General features: G+C 34.8%; 1 protein-coding gene and 1 pseudogene across 1 annotated transcript in view; both read right to left on the bottom strand.

Moving 5' to 3' along the window:
• CNTNAP2 (contactin associated protein 2) overlaps window positions 1-27,949 on the bottom strand; it is a 1,784,833-nt gene that overhangs the window by 1,461,251 nt on the left and 295,633 nt on the right. The gene's annotated exons all lie outside the window — the stretch shown is intronic.
• Window positions 14,161-14,383, bottom strand: LOC137768988 (U2 spliceosomal RNA; annotated as a pseudogene).

Here is a 27,949-nt window from a genome sequence, read left to right as displayed (position 1 = left end):
CTAAATTCACCAACTCAATTTTCACCATCATATGCCCCAAACATTACTTGCTATTCAATGGATTGCACTGTTTTATTTTGTTCACAGCACCAATCACAATCTAAAATTACCTTGACTGTTTATTTTTTTAAAATTTGTTTATTACTTGTTGACTGGGTAGTAAGGACAATGGGAACGGGGCATGTGCCTGTCCTGTTGAGCCTGTATTCCCAGGGCCTAAGAACCTGGCATGCAGCACGAATGCCATAAAAGGCTATTGCATCAATGAATTACTGACAATGACAGGTAATAAATCCATCTAAATGTGAGCAAGGCACAATAGTTCCTAGTTTTAGCTGTCGAGATGTATCCACTTTATCTATCTAATGGACATTTTTGCATTTTTCCATTTTAAAAACTGCTTGTGCATAGAGAGTTGACTTCATCCCATGATGTTACGTGTAGATCTTCCTTGCTGTATCCCACGTGAGAGAGAGCATCTCTCTGATCTTTACCACCTTAAAATCACCTGTCATTTGAACCCTTGGATTATATTGAGGGTTCTTCTATATCATCAGTACACGCCTTTAGAACTTTTAAAATATCTTGGCTCCAGCAAATGAATTTTGTAAGAGTTGAAGTTACTGACTTTTCTGAGAGAGCTCTTTTACAGCTCTTCTTTGTTTTCAAAAGAACAGAAGAATTTGGTATTTCGAATATAACACTTTCGTCCTGTATCACTGACAATCTACTGTGATAAGTATCTCTTTATACTTTGATCTCCCTGCTATGTGGTGATTCTTCTGGAAGGAAGGGGACTTCATTACGTTCTCAATATATGGAAAATAGAACATATAGTAGGGATCTTCATATACTTTGAAAAATATTGAACACCATCAGTTCAGTAGCATCTGATAACGAATAGCTTCAATGTTATTATCTAAAAAAGTCAGATCAACTTTCTTCCATTCTGCCTTTTTTTAGTCCAGTAGCTATATTGAGGAAAACATTTAAGGTAGTGTAACTAGAAAATCAGTCACGTTGCAAGAATCATGGTTATAAATCAAATAGGAAATTGTCTGGTCTGCATGTACCAAGGGCGAATTACTCAAGACTTGTAGTTCAAATTTTGCTGGACATTTAACAGCTGCAGCATGTTTCTGACATATGGTTTAACAGATTAATCAGTTTCAAATTATCTACTGAACTGTTAATACTAGAAAAAAATTGATTTGTGAGGCTTTAAAAGTTTGTGTCTCCTCTAAGTCAATCTTCTAATTTCAGAGAAATAAATCCTATCACAAAAAATAATATCAACTTTTACCCTTTGTGTAATATAGAAAAGGTTGTGAAATTTAATTCATATTACTTCATGAAAAAAAGAAATGGTATTCAAAAATAGCATCAACTATTTGCCCTGGAGCCAGGCAGAGGTTTTAATCTCTAATATAATGGTGAACAGTGTCCTTTCTTTTTTTTTTTAACTTAACTTCTAGTCTTGTAAGGAGGCAGAGCTACCTAGCACTTTTAATAAAGCAATAATTTGAAGAGTGTCGAGGTCAACTGCAGTATGACTAAATGAACTTGAGGACTCTTCTAGCTGTCAAGGGCAATCTTCCTATGGATGAGGCTATTTTGGATTGCAATTTGTTGGTTCACTGGTAAACGTCTCAGTTTTTGACCCTCTAGTTTCATTTACCGGTTAATTCAAAGACAGTATTCACCAATAAGATGCAATGTACTTATTGACAACCAAGTCTATTTCTTAGTCTACTTAACCCACTTCCACTTTTAAATAATTAACTAAAGAGCTATAGATAAACTTCCTCTGGTGTTCCTGACTCAAGTCACGTCAGATTTGATCATGCACTTAATTGGTACAAAGTGGACAGTGGACCATTAGACAGTCAATAAAGTGAAGCTGTTGAAGAATGTTTAATTAATTGACAAATATTTACGGGATGTTAAGATAAAGAAAAATGGGCCATGAAACAGTGCTTATACTATACTCCCTATTTTATCAAGTGTATATTTATAGACCAAAATATGGCTGAAAGAATATGTAAACCAAAATGTTAACCATAATGTCACATTTATGATGATAATTGCGACTTTTATTTTCCTCTCTGTTTCCTACTTTTTTTGAAATATTCTTCAAAAAACATGTATTGGTTTTATAATAAGATATGAAAAATAACTGGTATTAAGGAAAACTGCTCAGTGATTATGAATTTAAGATGATATGCATTCATTTATTCATTCAACAATTATTTATTAAGTGCCCACAGTAGGTATGCAGCCGGGAACAACACAGAGTTTTCTATTATAATAAATAACATATTTAAAAAATACACAGTGTATCAGATGGTGATAATTATTATGGGGGAAAATAGAGCAGGGAAGGAACTTGAGGGTACCTACTGGGGGTTGGGGGCGGTGAGTGAATGTCCTTTCAATGAGGCATCTGAGAAGCCCTCATTGATAAGATCATTTTGGGGCACAGATTTCATGGAAAAGAGGGAACAAGCTATCAGGTTTCCTAATATCTGTGGAATGGTGGTTTCAGGGCGAGAAATAAAAGTGAGAAAGACCAGGAGCAGGATGGGCACGAAGGCCAGTGTGGAAGGAGCAGGAGAAGCATGGGGTAAACAAAAAGGAAACAGATCAGACAGACGATGGGGAGTGAGGGAGAGGCTGGGCTTGTAGGTCCTTGGAGGGGATTGTAAGGAGTTGGGCTTTAGCAACTTTCAAAGGTCTTAAGTCCTTAAAGCAGAAAATGTGATATTTTACCAAATTTAATATAAAGGAAGTGAAAGTTTAATGTAAATAGTTTAATGTATTTTTTAAACATCTTTATTGGAGTATAATTGCTTTACAATGGTGTGTTAGTTTCTGCTTTATAACAAAGTGAATCAGCTATACATATACATATATCCCCATATCTCCTCCCTGTTGCGTCTCCCTCCCACCCTCCCTATCCCACCTCTCTAGGTGGTCACAAAGCACCCAGCTGATCTCCCTGTGCTATGCGGCTGCTTCCCACTAGCTATCCATTTTACATTTGGTAGTGTATATAAATCCTAATGTATTTTTTATAAGACCGATTTTTTACAGCAGTTTTATGTTTACAACAAAATTGTGAGGGCGGTACAGAGATTTCCCATACACCCGCATTCCAACATGATTATCAACATCACTCACAAGAATGTTACATTTGTTACCAATGATGAACCTACATCGACACATTATAATCTCCCCAAATCCATAGCTTATTTTAGGATTCACTCTTCATGTCATACATTTAATAGGGGCTTGAACAAATTATGATGACATCCATGCATCATTGTAGTGTCACAGAATAATTTCACTGCCCTAAAAATATCCTTTGCTACATCTATTCATCTCCCCCAAACTCCGATTTTTTTTACTGTCTCTATCATTTTGCCTTTTCCAGAATGTTATATAGTTGGAATCACAGGGCATGTAGCCTTTTCAGATTGGCTTCTTTCACTTGGTAGTATGTGTTTAACTCTCCTCCATGTCTTTTCATGGCTTAATAGCTCATTTCTTTTTAGTGCTAAAGAATATTTCATTGTCTGGATGTATCACAGTTTCTTTATCCATTTACCTACTGAAGGATATCTTGATTGTTTACAAGTTTTAGCAATATGAAAAAGCTGTTATAAACATCCATGTACAGGTTTTTGTCAGGGGTAAGGACAGTTTGATGTTTTAATATTTAACGAAAACATGGGAGGATAAGAAAAAATTCATTAGATAGAAGATGAAAGAGAAGAACATTCAAGGCAATGGAATCAGTATCACAAAAAGGCATAAATATAGGAATGCCTAGTGTCTTTAAGGAGGCATGAGACACAAGCTAACAGAATCTTAAACAAAACAAAACAAAACAAACAAAAAACAAACAAAAAAACAAAACAAAAAACAAATAAAAAACCTCAACAACTTATTGCAGCTGCCTAACATGCTCTTTTCCCAATATTCTCTTGGATAACTTATCACATCTTAAATGACAGGAGAAGAGACCTTCTCCAACTCTACCATACCTTAAGCTACATTTAGTCTGTCTCCATTCTTTCTCAGAGAACCTACTTCCTTTCCTTTGTAGCAACTATGACGAATAGGACTCATGTACTCATCTGTGCATTTCCTTGTTTAATGATGACTCCACTGTGAGTTGTTCACCCTCACGGATGAGGTTCTCGATAGTTTTCTTCACTTCTCTGTTCCCAGCACAGATTGGTGTCCAGAATGAATGAACAGCAGATGGTACAGAGGGTAGCAATCGCTGAATTCATAGAGGGGTTGATCGGGATAAGGATGCTGAGGCCAAATTGTGTAGAAAAATCTCATTTGTTCATTCCTGTTTTGCTTGTTCTCAATTATTCTCTCAACGAATGTTTATTAGGTGCCTATTATGTTTAAATCTAGGTATCTTTTATCCAAGACTTCACAGGCTAGTGAATTCCATGCTATAAATGTGGGTTATATTCTGTGGGCCTTGAGAAACCACTGAAATGTTTTGCTTACTAGGGTAGTGATATGATCCAATCATATCTATATTTTAAAAGAAAGAAAACTTTGGCAGCGGGGTGAAGGAGACTTGGAGGTACGCTCTGGAAACAATCAGAATATTACAACATTGTAAATTAGAAGTTGCACGGAGGTGAACAGAAGCCAGTGGCAGTGGGCTTATAAGAGGGGAAAGATGCAAAAGATATCTTGGAAGGTGACTGAAGTTGGTTTTACAGGATGTGTGAAGTAATAGAGAAAAGAGAGGCAAAAATTACTGAGATTTCTTATGTGCGTGAGAGTGTGAGTCTTTCATCAAGTAAAGACTATAAAATATGCTATTGGATTCATTTGCCTGAATTGTTTATTAAAACAAGAAGTTGAGTCATTTAAGAGCGTATGCTGAGATTATATCTTTACTTTAGTTAACAATTAGGCTATTAACTAAAATTATCGGTCATTGGTTCTGTAATTCATTTGTTGAAACAATAAAGTTTACTTAACTAGAAAACAGAAAGCCAAGAATACAGCACCTATAAAACCTCCCTAAGACCCTTCAGATTCTCACTGGCCTTCTTTAAGACAAAACTATCCAGTGCTTCATTTTACATCTACATATTAAATTGCAAAACTTTGTCTCCTTCACCAAAATACTTTGCTGTTGAATAAGATTTCTCCAGCAAGTACAGTTCCCTTAATTGGTGTTCTGCTAACTTGGTACCTTTCTTCATAACAGTAAACAGTTGTGCACTAATGCCTGTCCGTTCCAACTTCTGATGGACTTTTCTCTCACCTTTTTTTCTTCTTATAACATTTTTTTATCTTGTCCTTTCTAATGTCTTTGGCTTTAAGCACAAGCAAATTTCCCTAGTTTAGGAAGAAATCCTTTTAATGTCACTGCTGAACCTTCCTCTCAGAACCAGGCCCCTTGTATAAGAGTTTTGTATGCCACCACTAAGTAAATGTCCTGGGAACTTGGGGCAAATCTAAAAGGAATAACATGCTGTGTTGATATCCAGGAATGTATTCTATTCCAAAGAAAGTCACTTGCTTCGATATATATACTTTTGACAATGTTTAAATTCTAAACAAAATTGTTTTTTCAGAAGGCTTCTATAAAAGGCAAAACCTATACCAAATGAAAACAGAAACAAAATAATTATTTTCAAATACACACATGTAGATGGAACGGAAGTCAGAAAAGGAGATTGACTGGATCATTTTTGCCGCCATTCCCAGCCATGAATGGCAATGGATGGTGCTATTTCACTAGGAGTGCCACCAGTAGGAGGTTTTAGAGATAAGCAGACAGGGTCTGAAGCATGACTCTGGTCTTACATAGGCAAGGACAGGATGGAGTCAAGTCCAGAAAATTCAGGTCAGGAAGGAAAGATCAAAAAGAAAGCCAGCTATAGGCAAATAAGGACCAGAACCCAGCCAGGCTGCTGAGACCCAATCCTGGGAGAAGCTCTTCCATCTCTGTGGTTCTTTACACAAACTGCTGGGCATGAGAAAAGAGGCCCTACAACCTTAGGAATTTTTAATAGTTAAAAGGAAATCTTACACTTTCCACAGGGAGGAAGAAAGAGAAACCACAAGCAAGCAAAGGCCCAGAAATGAGACTAATTAGAGGTTACAAAAAGTAAGTTTGATTAATATGCCAAGTGCATTTGGGGAAATGGTTGGTAAGAACAGGGATTGAAAGTAAGTAGTGTATTGAGCCTTGAAAACTAAGCAGATAATTTTCAACCTCCTGCAGAAGGGAATTGGGAACAATCAAAGGTTTCTAAATAGAGAAATTACAGAGTAAAAGTACAGGGAAAATTACCAAAAAATAAACACTGCTTGGTTTTTAAGCTTCTTTAGAGAGGGAGGTTCCCAGAGAATGAATTCCAGATGAAACAAAAAAATGTATCTTGAGAAAACAATGCAATCAGAAATAAATAGGAAATGCAGACAACCCGATTCACAGAATTCTGTATTGCTGAAGTTCACGCAGCTACTGAGAGATGACGAAAGTTGCTGATTTTACATTTTGAAATAAGACGCAGAGCCATAGCAGTGAAATATAAATGAGACATATATATTCATGACCATCACAAGGGAGAGATGGCTGCAGTCTCATGGAAATAATCACACTGTTTTCCCAACACACCTACATTTTAACAGAAGTTGGCCTCCAAACCTGAATTTAGAAAACCTGAGTTCTAATTCCTATTCAACCTCCAACTATCTTGAGCAAGTCACATATTCACAGTGAATCTCAGTTTCTCCATCTACAAAGAAGGAATATGGGACATAAAATCCTCAGGGTCCCTTTCATAGTTGACATTCCCGGATTCTCTAATGTCATAAAATGCTTGTGAGAGGACAAAATTTTAAAAAGCTACCCTGTTCCTTACTATCCAAAAGGTGCTTGCTTAATCATTTCTTGTTTATACGAAGAAAGTTAAAGTATTTCAAGAAAATTACAATATAGGTCTCTTAATGCTGGCATGAATTGATAGCAAAGCACTGAAAGAAAATTCTTTTGCACCGTATTTCTCTCTCCGGGCTGGAAGCACATATTGTGATCTAAATGAGTCATTGTAAGTAATGGATGACACTGCATTCCTTTGTCAATAAAGCCTGAGATATGCCTCCAACTCTGCTCATTTGAACATCCCCAGATTTTCAAGAATTGACATTCATTTCCTCCTGCTTTCCTAGCACAAGTGGCTGGTCTTGTTTTATCATCACAATTGAAAGGAATTTTGCTTTATGATGGCTTTATTCAATCACACTCTAAAATGGAAAGTAGATGAACGGCGGGGTGGATTAGAAATAACTAGAAGTCAATAACCTGGATCTATATTTAGGGAGCAGTCCTGTAAAATTAATATTTTTGATAGTACTAAACATTTGTTTTATAAAGATTATTTAAAATCGTCATATAAACAAATATATATATTACACAAAAGTTTAGTGCTATTTTAAAATACTTCTATATTCATTATTATAATATTCCTTATATTGTAGCCCTATAATTTCAAATAGGCTAAGGATAGGGAAAGATGGAGAGTAAAAGCACAGGCTGGGGATTTAGAGTAAGGATGCCTAGAACTGCATCCTGGTTTACCTCTCAATATTATGTGTTCCTGGCTGCATCTCTTAATGTCTTAGAGCCTCACTTTTAGCTTAGGTAAGATAGTAGTTAAATCAAAGTTAATAAAGTCTTACTAAGCATCAGTAGGCAGCCTATATTTACAGATGAAGTTTGGGAAGGGGGGAGTGATGCAGATAATAAATATCTCTTGCTGGATGGGATTTTAGAGCTCAGAAAAGGATAGAACATGAACAGATACCTACCATACAGGATTCAGTGCTGTAATAGAGATATAAATGTCACAAGAAAGTGACATGGGTGTATAGGGGTAGAACAACTAATTTTGTCTAGAAGATAACATCACCAAGCATATCACTGTATTAGTGGAGAGCTCCACAAAATTATATAAAAGAAAATGCTTTTTAAACTTTAAACTCACATAGGAATATTAGTTTCTTTCACTTATATAATTGAATAAACAACACTGGAGTTGACTATTTGATATTTTTCATATTTCTCATGATGAATTTATCTTAAGACATGAGACATTATTAGGTATATAAAGATACACAATTAGTTTTTGTAGGTAGTTGAAAATATTTCATTATCTCTTGCCTGCCTTTGTGTAAACAATGGAGTAGACCACAATACTCCTTTCACCTATTTTTTTTTCATAGAAAATTCACTTAGACTCTAGAATTTCAAATTGATGTTTAATTTGGAAAAAAAAATGCATGTCAACTAGAGACGTCTAGAGAATTTCTTCAGCTAGCTGCCCACTTTCTATTCATACTCATAATCATTTTTAAATCTTTACTAAGTATATTCTCTTTAAAGAAATCCACCATCATATGGCAAATAAACCTGTGTTATGAAACCAAGGCAGCCTGTCTGCATTGGAGACCCCATAGGACAAGAATTCCTTCTGTAATAACTGCAGGAAAATCTATAACAGAGTCTCCTATAAATAGCACTGTATTATTTGAAAGCTTCAATAAATCAGTTTCCAGATGCACTCTGCACAGTTACATTTCCATGATACGTTTTCTGACTATGTCACAAGTTAACCTAAAAAGATTCGAATTTTGTGTTTGCTGTTAGTTCATCACTTGACATCCCATATTTCTTATTGTTCAGAACAAAAGAATATGCACGTTTATACATTTTTCTAAGTTCCACTTATTGGTGTGTGTTATTTGAAACATCATATGAAAATGCACTTGCAAGTTACCCTGGAGGTGACACAGCAATTTACAAAGAGAAGTATGAACATTGTGCATTAATGGCAGAGCAATCTTCCCTTTTTGATTTGAGTTTTCTAATATCTGCAAATGCCACTGTACACCAATAACAATTTATTTTTTGGTACCACCATTGGTCATGTGGAAAATATTTTTCCTGGATTTAAAAGAGCACATATATTCAAACATGCACTTACAGTCTGTCCTTTTTCAGGATATAATTTCATGTAGATTGCAGACATTCTCTACTGTGTCTGATTCACCTCTGAATTTTCACGCCTAACAAAGTCCCCAACACAACACCAATGCTAGACACATGTTTGTTGGATGACTAAACATGTCTGTTTATTCCTATCTCTTAGGATGGGAAGTTTGTGGGGTTTTCAGGCACAAACTCCAGTTACATCTCCAACTAGCACAAACCCTAGAACTGCTGAGTCCAATCCCATTGCAGGAGAATGACCCCCAAAAATACTCCAGAAGATTGTATTCTGGGGTTTTTCCCTTCTATAAATTGGGTTATATAATCCAGATATAATGGAGGAAAGATTATCTTTGTCAAATTTGAAGTAGTTTTCTCCTGGAGTAGAAGCAAATTTAATGTGAGCTGCAGCATTTTTTGCTGTTGTTTTTGAGAATAATCCTTTACTTTGAGATGATCAGAATAAATTTTGAGGGAGAAAAAGGAAAATAATTTTGAGAATATGATGTGTGGTTTCCCGAAAATTGCCCTTCTTAGAAACAGATCACCTAAAAAGTATTTTTCCATCCAAAACTACAGGAACAGAATAAATAGCATCTCTTTCCTAACCCCTGCCTACATCTGCTACACATTTTGCCCAAGAATTCTAAAAAGACCTGCAGAAATACTGTTTGGCTCTATGGCACAGCAATAGAACTAGTACATGGAGATAATTTGGTCAAGGTCAGCATAACTATTGTGGTCAGGGAGATTCAGTAAAAAAGAAAAAAAAAAACAACTAACAACCTGCATCATTTAATTTTCTTTCTCAGATAAAAGCCATGATAGGGTGTGTGCAAGACAAATGGTAGTCAGCTGATGTGCATTTTTATTCCTATTTCCAAGGACAGCAAAAATTGCAATGAAGGATAAATCAAAAGGTATTATTTAATTGACATCCTATTTTCTCCTGGAAGGGGAAAAATGTTTAACCTTACTTTGCTCCTTTTATTGTTTATTGCAGGCTTAACTCTCCATGTTAACACATCTGTTTGTCCCAGGGTTTTAACCATTTTCCTTAAGAATTTGATTCCTACTAAAATAAAATGCTTCTAGGAGAAATACCATTGGAAGGTGCTATCAGGTCCTGAGAAAGAAGGCTTTGAATACAAGCTTTCATGGGTGGTTGGGATGAAAGAAACAAAAGAAAAACATGAAAATATGAGATATTAAACTGCAGGGACAATAAAATTTAGGTCTTGGCTGGAAGCAGGGGAGGCAGTTACTACACCACCAGTTTGTCTTGGACTAGATCCGCCTGTAAATAATTTATCTATGTGTCCACAGAAAAATCAGGAATAAATGTAGTCACAGCTGATATTTTCTCACATAACAACCTAAAAATAAATTATTAAGCTTATATATTTTTAAAAGATTTTGTAGATTGAATTTTCATAAAGATTCCAAACATCTGGATCTCCATGGAATTTCACCCTATATCTTACTCACCCTTTACACCACCGCTTAGTGTTATAGATAAATCTAAAAGTAACACCAGATGGTAGAGTGATGGCTGAGAAAGGAGAGCTGGCAAATAAATGTGCGTAAGATGGAAACTTTCAATGATAAACATGGGTGAAACTGGTTTGAGTATCAAGACAATATTTGCCAAGATCATGTAAAAAGGAATCAATTTCTGCTTGTATATTCTCTAAGGAATCTATGTTGCTTTAGTAATGTACAAGAGATGAAATTCAATATGATTTCTATGTACTTTGACTTTTCTTTTTTGGTCTCAATTTTATACAATTGAGTCTAGAATGTTGAAAGCCATTCCTATAGTATTTTAAATTACATGGAATTTAAAAAAATATACCATAACATAAAAGAGCAATAACATGCTTTTAAAATGAATGGTACCACAGATGATATATAAGGAGACTTCCTCTGGTCTATTTTTTTATTCCTGATTTCTGATTTGACTTAAAAAGAATGTACCAATATGTGCACTGGAAAATTGTAGAAAAATACTAGATATAATTAGAAACTTTCATAGTTTCTTTTTTGAGAATATATTTTATTTTAATCACATAAGCACACACACGTGTGTATCTGTAGATATATATATGTACATATAAAGAATACATATGTGTATATATGTATCTATAAATAGCACTTACGTGTAAATGTATATATTTTAGATAGGTAGATATTGAGTGGAGAGGGAAAGAAACCTCTCACAATGCCTGATATACCGTATGCCCTCACTACATATTATCTTTAGCAGGAGAACATCTTAAAAATTAAAGGAGATTCAACAGCTTTGAAACAAACTACAGGTGATTTGCAGTCAAATGGCTGAATTGTAGGCTTGCTGAGCATAAAGTATAAAGACCACAAGCCAGAGGTCGATCTATTAATATTTAAGAAACAGCTGAGTCACAAACTGTTTATATCTTAGAAATTGTCTAGTTCACCTCCCGCCTATTTCTATTCAGAAATTTGCCAATCTTCTTAATAGATAGCCATTTAATCTCCGTTTAATCAAAAAGTTTACTCTTTTACATGAGTCATTGTCAAACAGTTCCATTAAAAATGTTTCCATTGTATTCTAAATGTTTTAATTATATCGAGTTAACAGCCTTAGCAAATTTTGCAGTCTAAACTGGTGACAGGTGACACAGGATATAAAAAATCATACTTTGGTATAATCATAATAATTGAACTTTCACCTTTTCCTATCATCATCCTTTTATTGCCTTTTTGTTTAGTAAGAGGAACTATGGTTTGAGGTGAACAAAATTGGGTTTGAAATCCCAGCAATTATACCTAAAAGCTGTATAGACTTGAACAAGCAACTTTTCTCTCCGGGTTTCAATAATCTCACGTCTGAAATCAGAATGGTAATTTATATGGTTAAGAAAAAAAGAAAAAGAAAAAGGAAGAAAACAGAAGGAAAGAAATAAAACAGAATAAAATTCTGCTTTATTTACAGAACAGAAGTAGAGTCACAGATGTAGAAAACAAACTTATGGTTACTAGCCGGTAAGGGCGGGGAGGGATAAATCAGGAGATTGGGTTTGACATATACACACTACTATACATAAAATAGATAACTAATAAGAACCTGCTGTATAGCACAGGCAACTCTACTCATTACTCTGTAATGGCCTATATGGAAAAAGGATCTTAAAAAAAGAGTGGATATATGTATATGTATAACTGACTAACACAACATTGTAAATCAACTATACTCCAATAAAATAAAATTTTATTAAAAAAGAATAAAAGAAAAAAAAGAAATAAAACTTCTATGTTTTTTGTTTGTTGTGTTATTTCAGCTCTATCGCAGGCAGTTTCACCCACTGTGTCATTTAATGCTCATTTATATTGGATAGATATTATCAAATATATATTTAAAGTTGAAAAAATAAACAGTTCCATCAAATTTAAATCAAATTCCCTGTATTTATAAAGCTAGAAAATAGTTCATATTTATTTTAAACCATTATGTAAGAACTTTCCAGGGCAACTTTCTAAGAATCTACATTCATGGGAATCACTCTGTAGTGCTAGTCTCATATAGCTCACTTAAAAAAAAAAAAAGGAAGAAAAATTCCCTCAACTTATATTAACACAAATTTCAATGGGTTATTTTGCTCTTTGCTTTTCATTTCTGTTTTAAAATATAAACCAAGTCTTTAAAGAATGTTAATATTATTTTTGCATTAAGCACTTGGAAAACTTTCATGGTGGTAAAGAGTGATATGCACTTTGCATTATAAAAAAGGACAAAAATACTTCCAAGAAGCATAGGATTTTTCCCCCAAAGAATAAAAACAATTATTCACGGAAAAGACAACGGCAATCAACTTATTTCAAATCCTTTCTCAAAAGGATAAATACACATAGAGATCGAATATAAGGAAACTACTACTGGTCCAAGTAGGAAGACTAAATTCTAGCCAATGTCCTTTCTGAGGCTCACTTTTTTCCTCTGAAAAGTGATGATCAAACTCTCTTCCTTGTGTTTCTTGCAAGTATGTCATACACTTCAAATCAGGTAATATGTATGGAAGTTCAGTGAAAACTACAAAAATCTACTCAAGCACAAAGGACTATTATTCAACAGCCATGCAGATAAAACAGCCACATATATATGCCATTTCAAAAGTTTTAACACCTTTAAAATGTAAGTAATGAGCACATTAGGTGCCATGCCAGGTGCCAAGGCTACACAGACGGATCAACCATGCTCCCTAAGCATTCAGAACCTCTATATCAGGAGCTTCAGACATATTCATACTCTTTGATTCAATAAATCCATTTCTGGGGATTATTTTCTACAGAAATAAAATCCTAAATATGGGGAAAAAGATCATATCAAAAGCCTTTTGTTGCATGGTTATTTATAATAGCAAAAATATTTGAAATGATACAATTATCAACTACAAGCATATAGCTAAATTACATAATTTCATTTTCTTAATGAAATATTAGAGCCATTAAAATTATAAAGAATATGACTGGAAAGTCTGTTGATCTAACGGTCAGTTGAAATAACCAGGATAGAAGATTGTGAGTTAACTATAATTACCAGTGGGTAAAATTTTATAAAATAAATATTGTCATAGGGGAAAAGTAATGAAAAGACATATACAAAGCTATTAACTATTGTTAACTTTGGTTGGTAATATTACATGCAAAAAATTCAAAGGGGGAGCCTCATTTCTATATTTTGAATTTTCTGATGGATCTACTATACTTATAATGGCTTTTATTATATATATTTATATAATATATTTATTAATGGCTTGTTATTACAGAGATAATCATATGATACACAGGAGTGAGCTCAGTAATAGATTACATTACTGCTGAATATATGTAAAACTCAGATATTTCTAATTTGCTTCTAATCATGTTTGCCATAAAAATCATTAGAAAAAATAATATACGTCAAAAATTTCCCAACAACTTCACTTAAAATATATAGATCATGCTTTAATTAATAGCTCTGGGCTAGCAAATTAAAAAAAAAACAAAAAAGCACACTTTTCTTATTTCTACTCATTATGTCCCCAACATTAATTTCAACTGTCCTAATTTCTCTTGCAAAGTTAACTTTTATGACCAGTGCATTTTGTCAAGATCAAAATCTAAATGCATGAAGAATTAACCTTGTACAATAATGAATTAACAAGATCTGAAAAAGAGAAAATGAATCACTAAATGATTATCATTAGTAAAATGTTCCACTCTGTTCTCTTACGGGGAATGATGGAACACTCTTTTATTGAACCCCATTATCCTAATGAGAAGATATTCTACACTTGATCATAGCCAAAAGGCTGGAGAAGATATTGTAATGACTCACTGCCAGTGCTTAATGAAGAGATTTCATAATTACTGAAACCACATCTGTTTGATTAACAAGTCCCTTCCAATATCCATGCATCCTCTGCTCTCTGGTGTGTGGCAGAATGTACACACTGCATATAAACTCTGGTTTTTCTTTCATGACGGGAAACCTTATCTACCAATGGCAAATGCTGTTCTGAATGAACTTAAAAAAAAAGGTTAAGTTTCCATTTTGTGCAGCCTTTATTTAAATCTTGGTTCAATCACTTACTGATTTGTGACATTGGGCAAGATCACTTAACACTCCATTGCCTTAGTTTCCTTTTCTGGAAAATATAATACCAACCTTATAGTGCTATTGTGAGGATAAAAGGAGATAATAAATTAAAAGCTCTTAGAATAATGACTGCACAAGAACTAATTCTGTGTACCTAGCACTGGACATGATTCTAAATAAAATGAAAATTCGGGAATCCATCAGAACCTTGATATTATTATTGGGTACATAAATTAGTAATGCATTAGTTGTTTCTTTTTTAAGAACACGATGGGATGATTCTGTTAACGTTTCTATGCTCTTCAAATGACTGTCTCACAGACTCACAGACATAGAAAACAAATTTATGGTTATCACCGAAGGGAGTAAACATAACATTGTTACCAAAACAAATTTATGGTTACAAATTAGGAGTATGGGATTAACAGATAACAAACTACTATACATCAAATAGATAAGCAACAAGAATTTACTCTATAGCACAGGAAATTACATTCAATATCTTGTGATAACCTACAATGGAATATAATCTGAAAAAAATAACTGCAGCACTTTGCTGTACACTTGAAACTAACACAATATTGTAAATCAACTATACTTCAATAAAAAAATTAACTAACAAACATGATTATTCTCAGTTACTCCGACTTACAATGCCCTAGAGCAAGCAACCTTGAAATTCCAAATTTGTTCTAACAGAAAATTGGAATAGGAAGTTGCATATTTACAACTTTATTATAAAAAAAGAAAAAAAAACATACAAAAATCACATCAATCTCGTCGGCTTCACACAGCACAAGTATACTTTCTACAGAGGACATATTCTTCCCATTGTCTTCAGCCCTCAATTACGAAGGTAGGGAAAGTGGGACTAACTAGGGCTTAACTTGAGCTATACGTGTAAAATCATATCAGTAGAAAGGCCACTGGATATCAAAGCTTCCTTTATTGTATTCACCCGTGTAACTGGCCTCCCCTGGAAACATGTTTACCACCAAGATAGAAACCTGAAACAGCCATGTGTCCTACTGAATTTGTGTAAGATGAAAGGTAGTTCCAACATGGGAGGTCTTGGTAACCTATACTAAACACGTAGGAAAAGCTGTTGGCATCTCAAGAGTTTTGTCCTAACAATTCCATTTTCAGGCAATGAAGGCACACCAAGAAAAGCAATTTGCTCCTTGAAATTCTGCCATCATAAAATCTCCAGGACACTGCCAAGTACATAGAAACTACTTGGTAAATGCTTGCTAATTAAATGAAAAAATTAGGTGAGCCAGAATCAGTTTCTGGTCTCTCTACTAATTTTAAATAATGAAAGAAGAATCAGCTTGAAAATGGAAGTCTTTGAAATCATCTCTTTAAATAAGGTTTACTTCACTGCTAATATTTAGTATACATCTAGATTAATTCTTTGACATTTAACCAGGTTGTCAAGATTCTTGTTAAAATGGTATTTAAAATTAAATACATTTTTTATTGCGAAAACTACTAAGTTAAAAAAGAAAACTCTTCCTGAACCCTTTCAAATTTAAGCAAAAACATTTGCAATTATTCCCACAAGTTAATGCCGAAGTAATATTTCCCGGACTGCTTCTGTTTCTGTCATGACTTACAGTTTGGCTTTCTTTTGGCTGTTGTTCCCTATGGCTTGGTGCTTAAAAATATTAGTTCTCCTTTGTAAACATCATTCATTAGTGCTACTGATTGAAGGCCACATATAGTCATATTACAATTTTATTCATGTAAATTTATCCAGAGGCTAGTGCCATGCATGCTTATGATTTTCAGACATATACTTAAAAGACACACGTTAAAATAAAATGTCACTGCATTAGGCAGGAATTGCAAAGGAAACAGTGAATTACAATGGAGCTTCCAAAATGTCCTTCTAAAATGAGTGACCTCTTTACTTTTTTTGAGCTAAAGACAAAAGTATACATGCATAACTTGATCTAATCATCAGAGAGTAATAACATGCATTTCTAAGCATTCTGGGGATGACACGTACCCCTGGTGAATAAGGTCATCGTGTCAAGTTCAGAAAAACAGGCCTCTACAACTTTGTCCAATGAACTCTTCCGATGGTTCAATTTTAAAGGAGGCACACGAGCCATCCTGTCAAGTCCCTTGTCATATAATACCTATTGTTATTTCCTCTGGACTCTTTTTTTTTTTTTTTTTTCCCCCTCTGGACTCTTGACACGCTTTCCCCATAATAACAAAATAGGGGAAATTTTAATTCTAATTCACAAGCATTGATCTTCACTAACCAATTCCACTATGTCAGAGTTGATAGCATATTGACTGATGTAACCAAGTTAACGCTAGATTTCAAATTACAAAAAAGCAGTGGCATGAAATACCTACCAGGGTTTCAATGCAGATGTTTGAAAGAAAAAACAAGTTTTGCTAACTTCAGCCAAATATTTTCCTGCAAAAATTATCTAATTTCTATTGACTTCTGTATTTTTTTAAAAATGAAAGCAATTTAACCTTCACGATGTCAATCTCCTTTATGGGATCTAGACCATCACATTATGAGAATACTGGTAATATCTTTAAAATATTTGTACATTTGTCTATACTCATGCTACGGCTGAAAATCAGTGTGCCTAAAACAAACTCACAGTTTTCAGCTCCTTGTTAGTTCTCTTCCTGAACATTTTCATTATGGCGCCAAGTCATTTCAACTGTATGTTATGCCATCATTTCCTCCATCTTCACATCTAATAAATCATCGATTTTTACTGTTCTATCTTTACCTATTTAACTGCTCTCCTTCATTTCCAGCGAAATCAATTCACATTTATGGGACTGTACAGCCTTCTGGTTTCTCTTCACTGCTAATCTTCCTCTCTCGAGTCTGTCCTAAGACCATCCCCACACCACGCTTTCTAAAGAGTTTACTTAACAGTATCACCTTCTACTTCAAACTTTACAGTGGTTCAATATTACCCTTCGGTCTGGCATTGAAGACCTCGAATTATCTTTCTACCCTCACTATTTTCCGTAAGTTATGTATATGAACCTTATGACTGGATTAATCTTGTCTATTCCTTTATAAATCAGGAAGACTAAGGGTGAATGTGCTGGTGATAGGTCATCAGAAGGCGATCATGAAAAAGTGTTTCTAAAGAAGACTCTTAAGAATGATGGGAACTGATGCTGAACATCTATCCTCATTCTATCTGGTTGCTGCTTTAGAGAAATAAATATTATTTATTTATGTTCTGGAGAAGTAAATAAATAAAAGACAAAAGAAAAGAAAAAAAAAAAAAAAAAAGACTGCAAACTAAGCAGTCAGGAAACCAAGGCAGATGGATAAAAATTCCACAAACTGGCTCGCTGGAGCACTGCCAAAGCGAGCTTCAATTTTTTTTTTTTTTTTAATGTGATCTAAAAGGAGAAGCAAGAGTGAAAGCACATAATTATTATTGTTATTATCATCACTACACTCTGTAACAGTTGCTCAGTAAGGAGAGTTTATTATATGGTTTGCAAAACAGGCCAATACATCTAGCTAAGTTAATCACTTCACGTCTCGATTATTTTATTGCCTCTTGTTGGGTTTTTTCTTTCCAATCTCTTCTACTCCCTTACTATCTTCCAACTCCATCCTTCTCAGACCCAGCCCTCCCCACTCCTGTTGCTACCCTAGTATGTACAGAGTGTGCTCCGGTTTCCTACCATCTACTACTTCACTTTCAGCTCCTGGAGAGCGCTCACAGTCTGACAAGACTTTCAAGTCTGTTTCCTTTGTCTCCCAGATTAACCTTGAGCTTTGGTTATTCATATGTCATTTCTCTCCCTCCAGGCTCATATCAACATCAGAGATTTTGCTCTTGATATTTTCTCCATTGAAAAGAGTCTCCAGGCACCTCACCATGGATCCATATCCTTTGTCCTTGGACTTTCTAACTTTGTGCTCTGGACTTTCGAACTCTTGTTTGCTTATCTCCTCTGTCATATCTATTGATAATATTCTATCATCTATAAAATGTATTAAGCCATTCTGTGTCTCTTATATACCCAAAACTCTTCTCGTGTGAAATATATGCCAGTTGTGTCTTGGTTCTCATCTGTACAGTTCTCCTGTAGCTCACAGTAGACAGCATAGCAATGGGCGAGTAGTTAGTAGCCAAAAATGCCTCGCAATTGCTTTCTAAAGTAACTTGCCAGCGATAAAAACCCTAGCTCATCTTATGGATTCTTTACAATTTCATACAAGTATCATATTTAGGATTGTTTTACTTTTCCTCACACTTTAATTCTTTTCTTAATGGAATACAAACTCATGGTTAAAGGCTCCCTCTACTGGTTATTTTTAACATATCAAGAAGAAATTTTAAAAACGATTATCCAAAAGTACCTAAAATATATTTCCTAAGAAGTTATCATTCATCTCAAATATAATTCAGAAAAGTCATCAGTGATATGTCTTTTCATTCATCTGTGCTTCTACTCGTATGATCCAGTTTCTGAGGAATGTATGCTACTATAGCTTGTAATGCTTTATTTCTTTGGATGAAATACTTGATTTTTCTTCTGTCCATAAATTCTACTATGCCTCATTCTATACACTCCAATCATGCTTACAACCCCAGGATTTCCTGGGAGGCGACATAGCATAGTGACAGAGCTCTAGGATTCTGGAGTCAGGCTGCCTTCCTCTGAACTGCCTCTGGCTTGACGCTTTATTAGCTGCAATTAACCTGATGAATTCATAAACATCTGTGTATCTCACTTTCCTCACAAAGGAAATGGGAATAACAATAGTTCTTTTCTCATACTGTCGTTGCAGGTTTTAAATGTTCAGTCAAAGCATTTAGCACAAGTAAGTACTACATCTTCAGATCCTGGTAAGGCCATGCCTCACTGCTCCCTCAAAAGCAGAGAATGAATGCAATTTGTGGAGTCTTTTTCCCAGTGTCTTTGTCTTTTTTTATTTTCTGAACTTTGCCATGATTCTGTTGTCAATGTCCTCTATCTTCTTCCCAGAGCTCCCCAATGATCTTGTTTGTATTGCCTTCTGTTCATTTATTTTATTTTTTATCACTGTGGTCAGGACACTCAACATGAGATCTACCCTCCTAACAATTTTTTAAGTGTACAACACAGTACTGTTATCTACACACACAACGTCGTATAGCAGAACTCTAGAAAGTATTCATCTTGCGTTAACTGGAATTTTTACCCAAAAGAATTAGAAATCGGGATCTCAAAGAGATATTATCATCCCCATGTTCACTGAGGCACTATTCACGATAGCTGAAATGTGAAAACAGCATAAATGTTCACTGATGGATGAATGGATTTTAAAGAGTGGAATATATCTATGATGGGACATTCAGCATTAAAAAGGAAGGAAATTCTGTAATATGTGACAACATGGATGAACCTTGAGGACACTATGCTAAGTGAAATAAGCCAGGCACAGAAGGACAAATACTGCATGCTTCTAAAATAGCCTTCCCCATATTTTTTGATGTCTTTCAATTTACTTGCTAGATATCACCCAAAATGACTTATACTCTTGACTTGTTCCTTGAATGAAACACAAAGGGAGTTGGCACACACTTTCATTAGTCTTATTTTATCCTTTTCATTATATCTCACCAAAGACTTTCAACTTGAAAGAGTTGATTTAATGATTACTGGATTTCAGAATCACGGCTGCCAACTAAAACACATTTTCTTCAAATTACATTCCCTATGTTTAAGAGCATGTTGATTGATGTGAAGTATATGGCTTGTAGAATATAAGGTTAGGCATGTGGACCCTGGAGACAGAAACGCTGGTCCTATAACGTGTTTGTCCTTGGCAGTTAGGTAATCTCGTCCTTCAACTGTAAAACAGGTATTATGCTTATTTCTATTATTTTCATATAATTAAAGATTATTGAAGTAGATTATCATGTAGCCTGGTTCTAAGCCCTACCTATTATCTCACAGGTATGTAGTTGAAAATATCTGTAATGAGCAGTGCTGGTAAGATTAATATGAGGTATCACCACAATATACATTTAAGTATATATATGTTTCAAGCTAATTTTTTAAACTTCAATTTAAAATCATATTGACTTTGGTTTTGGTAAGAATGATATCCCAGGAATCTATTTTTATCACCCAATGGTAAAGTTAAGGTGAAAAAGAAAGAATACTTCCCACATAAATCTCAGAATGTTGATACTGTTCACCATGAAGGTCATTTCAGCAGCAAACTGTTTTGGTCTTCATGATATTTTGGAAACATTTCAGCACATTTCCAAAAGACTGTTTCAAATTTAGATTTCATGGTTAAACATCTGGGTTTCTTTCTTGGTCCATTTAGCTGCATTTCGTATATATACCCTCCACTCCTTGAGAAAATAAAAATAGATTTTGTGAAAACTCAGGAGGTGAAAGATAACAGCATTACACAAAATTAAGGGGTCTGGGTGACCTAGTTTGGAGAGTCAGTTTTAATTCTAGAAAACACATTGAGATTCTCTGAGGAAAGGATATTATGCATATTTTAGCATCACTTTGTAAAGGCAGAGTTTTCAGAAGTTGGGAGTACCGCGAAAATTCATTTGTTCAAATACAAGTAGCCTCACTAATATTTGACTGTTTAGCATTCAATATTACTAATCTGCATTGTACAGTCCTAAATACTTGATCCAGAGTTCTTCCCTTTATAACCAAGCCACATTTTAACTTATTGTCTTGACACTGGATATGTTGACTTATGCAGAATCTATATTGTATAAACTTTATGCAAAAGTTATAATCAGTCAGCTCTAGAAAGTCACATGAGATAATTTTCTGTATTCATAAAATTGTTATTTTTCCCACATGAAGAACTGGGTTGTTGCACACTTAAATCTTCAGATGTTGTTTAGATTTTTATCTTGTTATTTTTTAGTAGCAATGTATTTACACTGAATTCAGGACTCGGCATCTCTTCCTTCTTCTACAGTTACCCCCATCTTTAGGTAACATCCTAATATGTTTTTTGAAAACTCTTTGAAGGTTCCATATTTCTATTTTAATATGTTCTCCCAGTTATCCCAGAACAACTTTCCTTTCTTTTGATAAGCCTTCCATAGTTTTCAAATTATATAGTAGATGTATGCCAAGTCTCCAAGATTACAAGCAATCATGGTTTCTATATTTATGTACAGGCTGTGTGGAGCCTTTATAAATGTCCCAAGTTAGACTAGGGCTTGATCTACCTAAGTGCTAAGTATTAGCTGTTGTTATTGTTGTTGTTGTTATTGTTATTGCTGGATGCATTAATAATCCTGCCTTTCTCAAGAGAACTCATACTGCGATGATATAAAAAGAAGATAAGTGTGGAGAGTGCAGCTCAATAGGTGGATAGCCCTAAATTTATCCTTGTGAAATAGAAATATATATTTCCCCAACTGAGGTCACATAAATGAAAACGTAGGATCCTGCCACCTTCGCTTTTGTCTGAGGTACCAGCAGGGCAGCAGAGAAAGGTCATTAAGTGACCATGGTCCACTCCGCCCACAGAGATTCCAGTGTAGAAGAGATTTATCTGACCCACTATCCCCAAATGATTCTGGTTCATCTTTAATAGCCCTGTATGATGAAAAAAAATTTTTTGTTTTGTTTCAGTGATCAGAATCATGGATGCAGACTGCCAACACCTTTATCATTTATTATTTTAAGCAAAGCAATGGCAGACATATTGGAACTGACTTATTCAATCATTGTAAGAAATCAGTATATCAATGTAGCAAGATTTGAGAAATTCTAGAAGATGAGAGAGCAAGGAGAAGGGTTTTATATTCTATCAAAAATACTTGTACATTAAAAAACAAAGAAACAAAAAGAACTATGAAAAACTCTCATACCATGTATATGATTAAGAAACAGATGTAGGAATAGAAAGCTCTTCTCCCATCCCCAACCTCACTCATCCCTCTTTTCAGCCTCACACTCAATACCCCCATCCTCACCTCTCCTCAAGTCTTGTCTGGTTCCCTCTTTTCCTCACTTGTCTTTCTCCTTCTCAGTCTGGGCAATTTCTACATGACGGCACATTTTAACCACTCAACCTCAACTGCTAGCGTGCTGCAACTTTTTAGATACCAATTTATTCACATTAGGAAACAGTAGTAAAATGAGGTAATTCTTGTTTAATCTTACTTAGAATATGAAACCTCACTAGTACCAACAAACTAGAAAAAAGGTTAATTGAAATTATTTCAAAATCTAAAGTTAGATTTTTAAAATACAGCTTAAAATGTTAAATTAAAAACATTAATGTATACATTTAGTTTTATTTCTTGGGTTTTAGCTCTTTGAATGTAATAATAATAATGCAAAGAATGAAAGAAACAAAAATAATAAACAAAAAGAGAACTAAAGAGAACTATGCTTTCTCCCCAAATATTCCATTTCTATGTTTGATTTCATGGATAAATACTTTTATTGATGGCACTAAGTAAACTTAACATTGGCTTAGCTTGCAGTTCTCACAACTTCAAATTGCTGAGGGTCTGGATTCCTGAACACTTGACAAAACTGAGTAAATGTCTATTTACCATGGATTTTGGAGAAAGTAGCTATTAGCAAAATTAGTCTACACAGCCCATTAGAGATTATTTTCAGCCACAGTAAAATTCTTATTCTTAATCCCAATAGGATTCTTTCCAGTAATACTCTATGATTATTAGTGGATGGTAGTTTTTCTGATTACAATACCAACTTTTGAAAATGTAGTTTCTCTTCTACATATCTTAAATATATTCTTTCTTTCTCTCTTTTTTTTTGGTATGATGATCAAATCAATTTTAAAGAGAGGTTGGAAATCTATTACCTGAAGAACAACAATGTGGGTAAACCTTTAAATTATAAACGCACTGAATTTCTCTCTCTTCTTTATAAAAGTGATAGAATATTATATAACAACAACAATAAAAGCAGAAGATAATTTCAACAAGAGAGAAAAATGAGGCTAGGCCAGGTAGCTGACATAAAATACTTTCTTCACTGACAATGGATAGAAGCAAGGAATGCATGACAAATTCTGAGTTTCACTGGAACAGCACGGTAAACTCATTTCAAGTTGAAACAAAATAATGACATTTGAGGGAAAATAAGTTTTAGAATATGTGACATGGATGTGTTTGTATAATGAGCTTTATACATTATCCATGCTAAACATAGAAATGACACCTGCAAAATCATTAAATTTAAATTGTGTGAGATCTATGCAAACCAATTTGAGGCTACTACTACAAAACTCTTTTGAAACATCTTCATGAAGTTTAAATTCTGGCATTAAATGTTCCTAAGGAAAAATAGGATCTACTTGATAATTTCTGGTCTCTGTATAAAGTGATTTATGTACTAATTCCCTGATGTATAATAGATGATCACTGGGAATAATTATGTAATCCAAACTGGGTAGTCAGCACTAAATATCATCGTATTTTCTATGGATGCTCAGATATATGTAAAATTTAAAAATATATATGATTATTACCAAAAATCAAATAACTATTAAACACTTAAAACTAAGAAATATACGCTCATATATTTATTTAACAAATGATTTAACACTTTCTAAGTTCCAGGCCCTGCACTGTATGCTGGGTTTCAATGATGAGCAAAACAGAACCTCTGCCCTGAAGCAACTTCTGCAAAAATGTTAAAGAAATCAAATATCAGGCACAGATGATAGTTTTCTACTTTTCTAGCCCACATCTTTCTGTGCTGTTTAGCTTAACAAAGTTCCTGGCAAATTCTCAGCGTGAGATTTTCAGGTATTCTTCAACAGAAGATACACATTTCCAGGTTGCCAATCGGATACGGTGAGTTATATCAAAGGACTGCAGACAATGTTCTAAATTTAGGAAAGGTTTCTTGGTTCACTCTCCCCGTACTGCTTAGGTCTTTGAAGCCAGATCTCTTGGGTCCTGCTCACTCAATGTTCCTTATACATTGAATTAAAAGCCTGATGCAGATAAAAAGCAGTGGGCAAATATTCATGTAATTCCATGTTTCCCTGTGATCTGCTCCCTAGTCTGACAACTCCGGTGCCTTTGGCCTGCTTCTTTTCCTAAGCTGTCATCCAGCCTGAGACATTAGTAGTTTAGAAATCACGAAGGCTCTTGTATAATCTGGACACAGCAAGGCCTAGTGGACTTTGGTTTCAGCCTCAGCTGCCACTCACGAGTGATCTGACCTTTGGCAAATCATTTAACCCTCCCGCCGTTCAGGTTTCTCATGGGTAAAATAAAAGTTTGTCCTAGATGCTCTCCAAAGTCACTTCGAGCTGGAAAATGTCACGAGTTTATGAACACAATAAACACTAGGCTTCTGCCATTATGGCACAATCCTAGTTCAGTTTTTATGGATGGAAAATTCCTTTAAAAATAAGCTAACACTGCATTCAATGAAAATTTTTAAAAAGTAACTATTATTTGCCGATGCGGTAATCATTTAAAACAAAGGTATGAAGGCAATCATTAGAAGTGGGGAGTGATACAATCAATAATAAGGAATCCAAAGGAGAAATGAGCTAAGTGAAAGGCTTACAAAGTCACTAAGTCAATGAAAGAGAGAGTGGGAATTCTATTCACTGAACATTAGTCACTCACTGGGAAACTTTTATTGAGCATCTATGTTCTAAGTATGGTTCTTGACCCTGAGGACACAGCTGTAAACAATACACACATGGTCTCAGTCCTTATATATTTACACCATAGTCAGGGGGAAGGAAGGAACATAGGTAGAGAAAGAAATGAGATAATTTTACATAGTAATAAACAGTAAGTTATAAATAAGGAATAAACTGGGTGAAAGAAAAAGGAGGGGTCTAGTGTTGGGAGGCTGCTGACTTAGGATGGTCAGGAAGGCCTCTCTAATATAAAGTAACAGAAGAGAGGAGACCTTAGTGATGACAGGATGCTGTCCATACGACCTTCTCAGCATGGAGCCTTCCAGATGAAAGGTCCACCAACACTGGACGATACCGGAGTAGCAAAGTTGGAAACAAGCTCAGACTTGAATAATGGAGGCCAGGGTGCCAGGACCACAGTGAGCAAAGATTGCAGGTGGAGCCCAATCTCCCTAAGGAGTGGCATGAATTTGGGGCTTTATGCTATCTCAGTGGAATACGGAAATGTCAAGCAGCAGACATTGGATGCTTTCAAGAAAGGTGGCAATATCAGTATTATCCATTTGAAAACATTTGTTTGCCTGCTGGATGGAGATGAGATCTAGAATGGTAACAAATAACATCCATGAGATATGTTAGTATTTTAGAACTACAGGAGAAAAAAAATGATGAAATTTCAGGAGACTTAGGTAAAATAGTGCATTAAGCAATTCCTAATTACAGTGAATAAAGCCTTAAGGTTAAGTGAAATAAGAAATGTTTGCCAGGTGAAGGCAAGAACTAGAATAGTCCATATTTAGTCATACTTGTTTGTTTGCAAATGGAGGAACTATTGTGTCATTGCATAGTGAGCAGTAAATAAGGCTTTTTGTTTTTCAGAGTCATAGTGGGCCCGGACTTTAACTTGTTCCATTTTCTAATGTTAACAGTTAGAAAGCTAACAGTCTAAGTTAACTATGGCTTCAGTGAAGGTGGCAAGATGCAAGTTTCCAACTATAGTGATTTGGAGAAACAGTAGCAATGTACTGAAAATCCATGAATCCATGTTGGTTTTGTTTTTATCCCAAGGTATACAGTACAGGTGAGGATACTTAAGAAGCCAAAAACTATTCCCATGTTCTGCTTGGCTGAGGGTAAGTTGGAACAAGAGATGGAATGAAGATGTGTAACATACTTTGCCCTGATGTTTAAGCAAACACAATTGTATAGCAGTACAATTGCCTAATTTGTCCATTACTCATCTAAAAGAGAAGTTATTACCACATTTCTCCAAAGAAGACATACAGATGGCCAACAGGCACATGAAAAGATGCTCAACATCACTAATTACTAGAGAAATGCAAATCAAAACTACAATGAGGTCCCACCTTACACTGGTCAGAATGGCCATCTTTAAAAAGTCTACAAATAACAAATGCTGGAGAGGGTGTGGAGAAAAGGGAACCCTCCTACACTGTTGGTGGGAATGTAAGTTGGTGCAGCCACTATGGAGTGTGGAGGGTCCTCAAAAAACTAAAAATAGGGTTACTGTAAGATTTAGTGATCCCACTCCTGGGCATATATCTGGACAAAACTATAATTCAAAAAGATACATGCACCCCTATATTCATAGCAGCACTATTCACAATAGCCAAGACATGGAATCAACCTAAATGTCCATCGACAGATGAATGTTTAAAGAAGATGTGGTACGTATATACAATGGAATACTACCTAGCCATAAAAAAGAATGAAATTATGCCATTTGCAGTAACATGGATTGACTTAGAGATTATCATACTAAGCGAAGTAAGTCAGAAAGAGAAAGACAAATACTGTATGATATCACTTATATGTGGAATCTAAAATATGACACAAATGCACCTATCTATGAAACAGAAACAGACTCAAAGACATAGAAAACAGACTTGTGGTTGCCAAGGGGGGGTGGGGTGGGGTGGGGGAGGAATGGATTGGGAGTTTGGGGTTAGCAGAAGCAAACTATTACATATAGAATGGATAAACAACAAGGTCCTACTGTATAGCACAGGTAACTATATTCAATATCCTGTGATAAACCATAAGGGAAAGGAATATGAAAAAGAATATATATATATGTATAACTGAATCACTTTGCTGTACAGCAGAAATTAAAACAAAATTGTAAATTAACTATATTTCAATAAAAGATAAACAAACAAACAAACAAATAAATAAAGTGACCCATTGTGTCCCTTATCCAATTCCATCACTGGTTCATTCAGAAATCCATTTTGCAGATGTGATATAGTTAGGTACTGTCGGGTATATTTTACAATACCAAAGCTACCAACTTACTGAGAAAATGTCACAGGCTCAATTCTGTTCAGCTTAATTATAGATATTAATATGTATAATGTGGGATGAGACGAGGGACTGCAGAGGATGTTCAAGACACAGGGGCTTAAAATCTATTGGGGAAAACAAGGCACATATGGAACAATTAAATGAGAATGAAAGTTAATGTGATATTAAATGAAAAAATTAGTTACAGAGACAATAATCTTTATTGAAATCTAGAAAAGGGAAAGACAATAAATCGAGTTTGCCACCAACCAATCCCAAGCAGCCAGTGAAAACACTGTTATATGTTAGAAGCATTATTTTCATCATTGTATTTATAGAATGTTGCTCT

This window comes from Eschrichtius robustus, chromosome 8, assembly GCF_028021215.1.
Source record: "Eschrichtius robustus isolate mEscRob2 chromosome 8, mEscRob2.pri, whole genome shotgun sequence".
Classification (NCBI taxonomy): domain Eukaryota; kingdom Metazoa; phylum Chordata; class Mammalia; order Artiodactyla; family Eschrichtiidae; genus Eschrichtius; species Eschrichtius robustus.
Note: the sequence above shows the minus strand (reverse complement) of the source record. Positions and strands in the feature narration are given on the sequence as shown.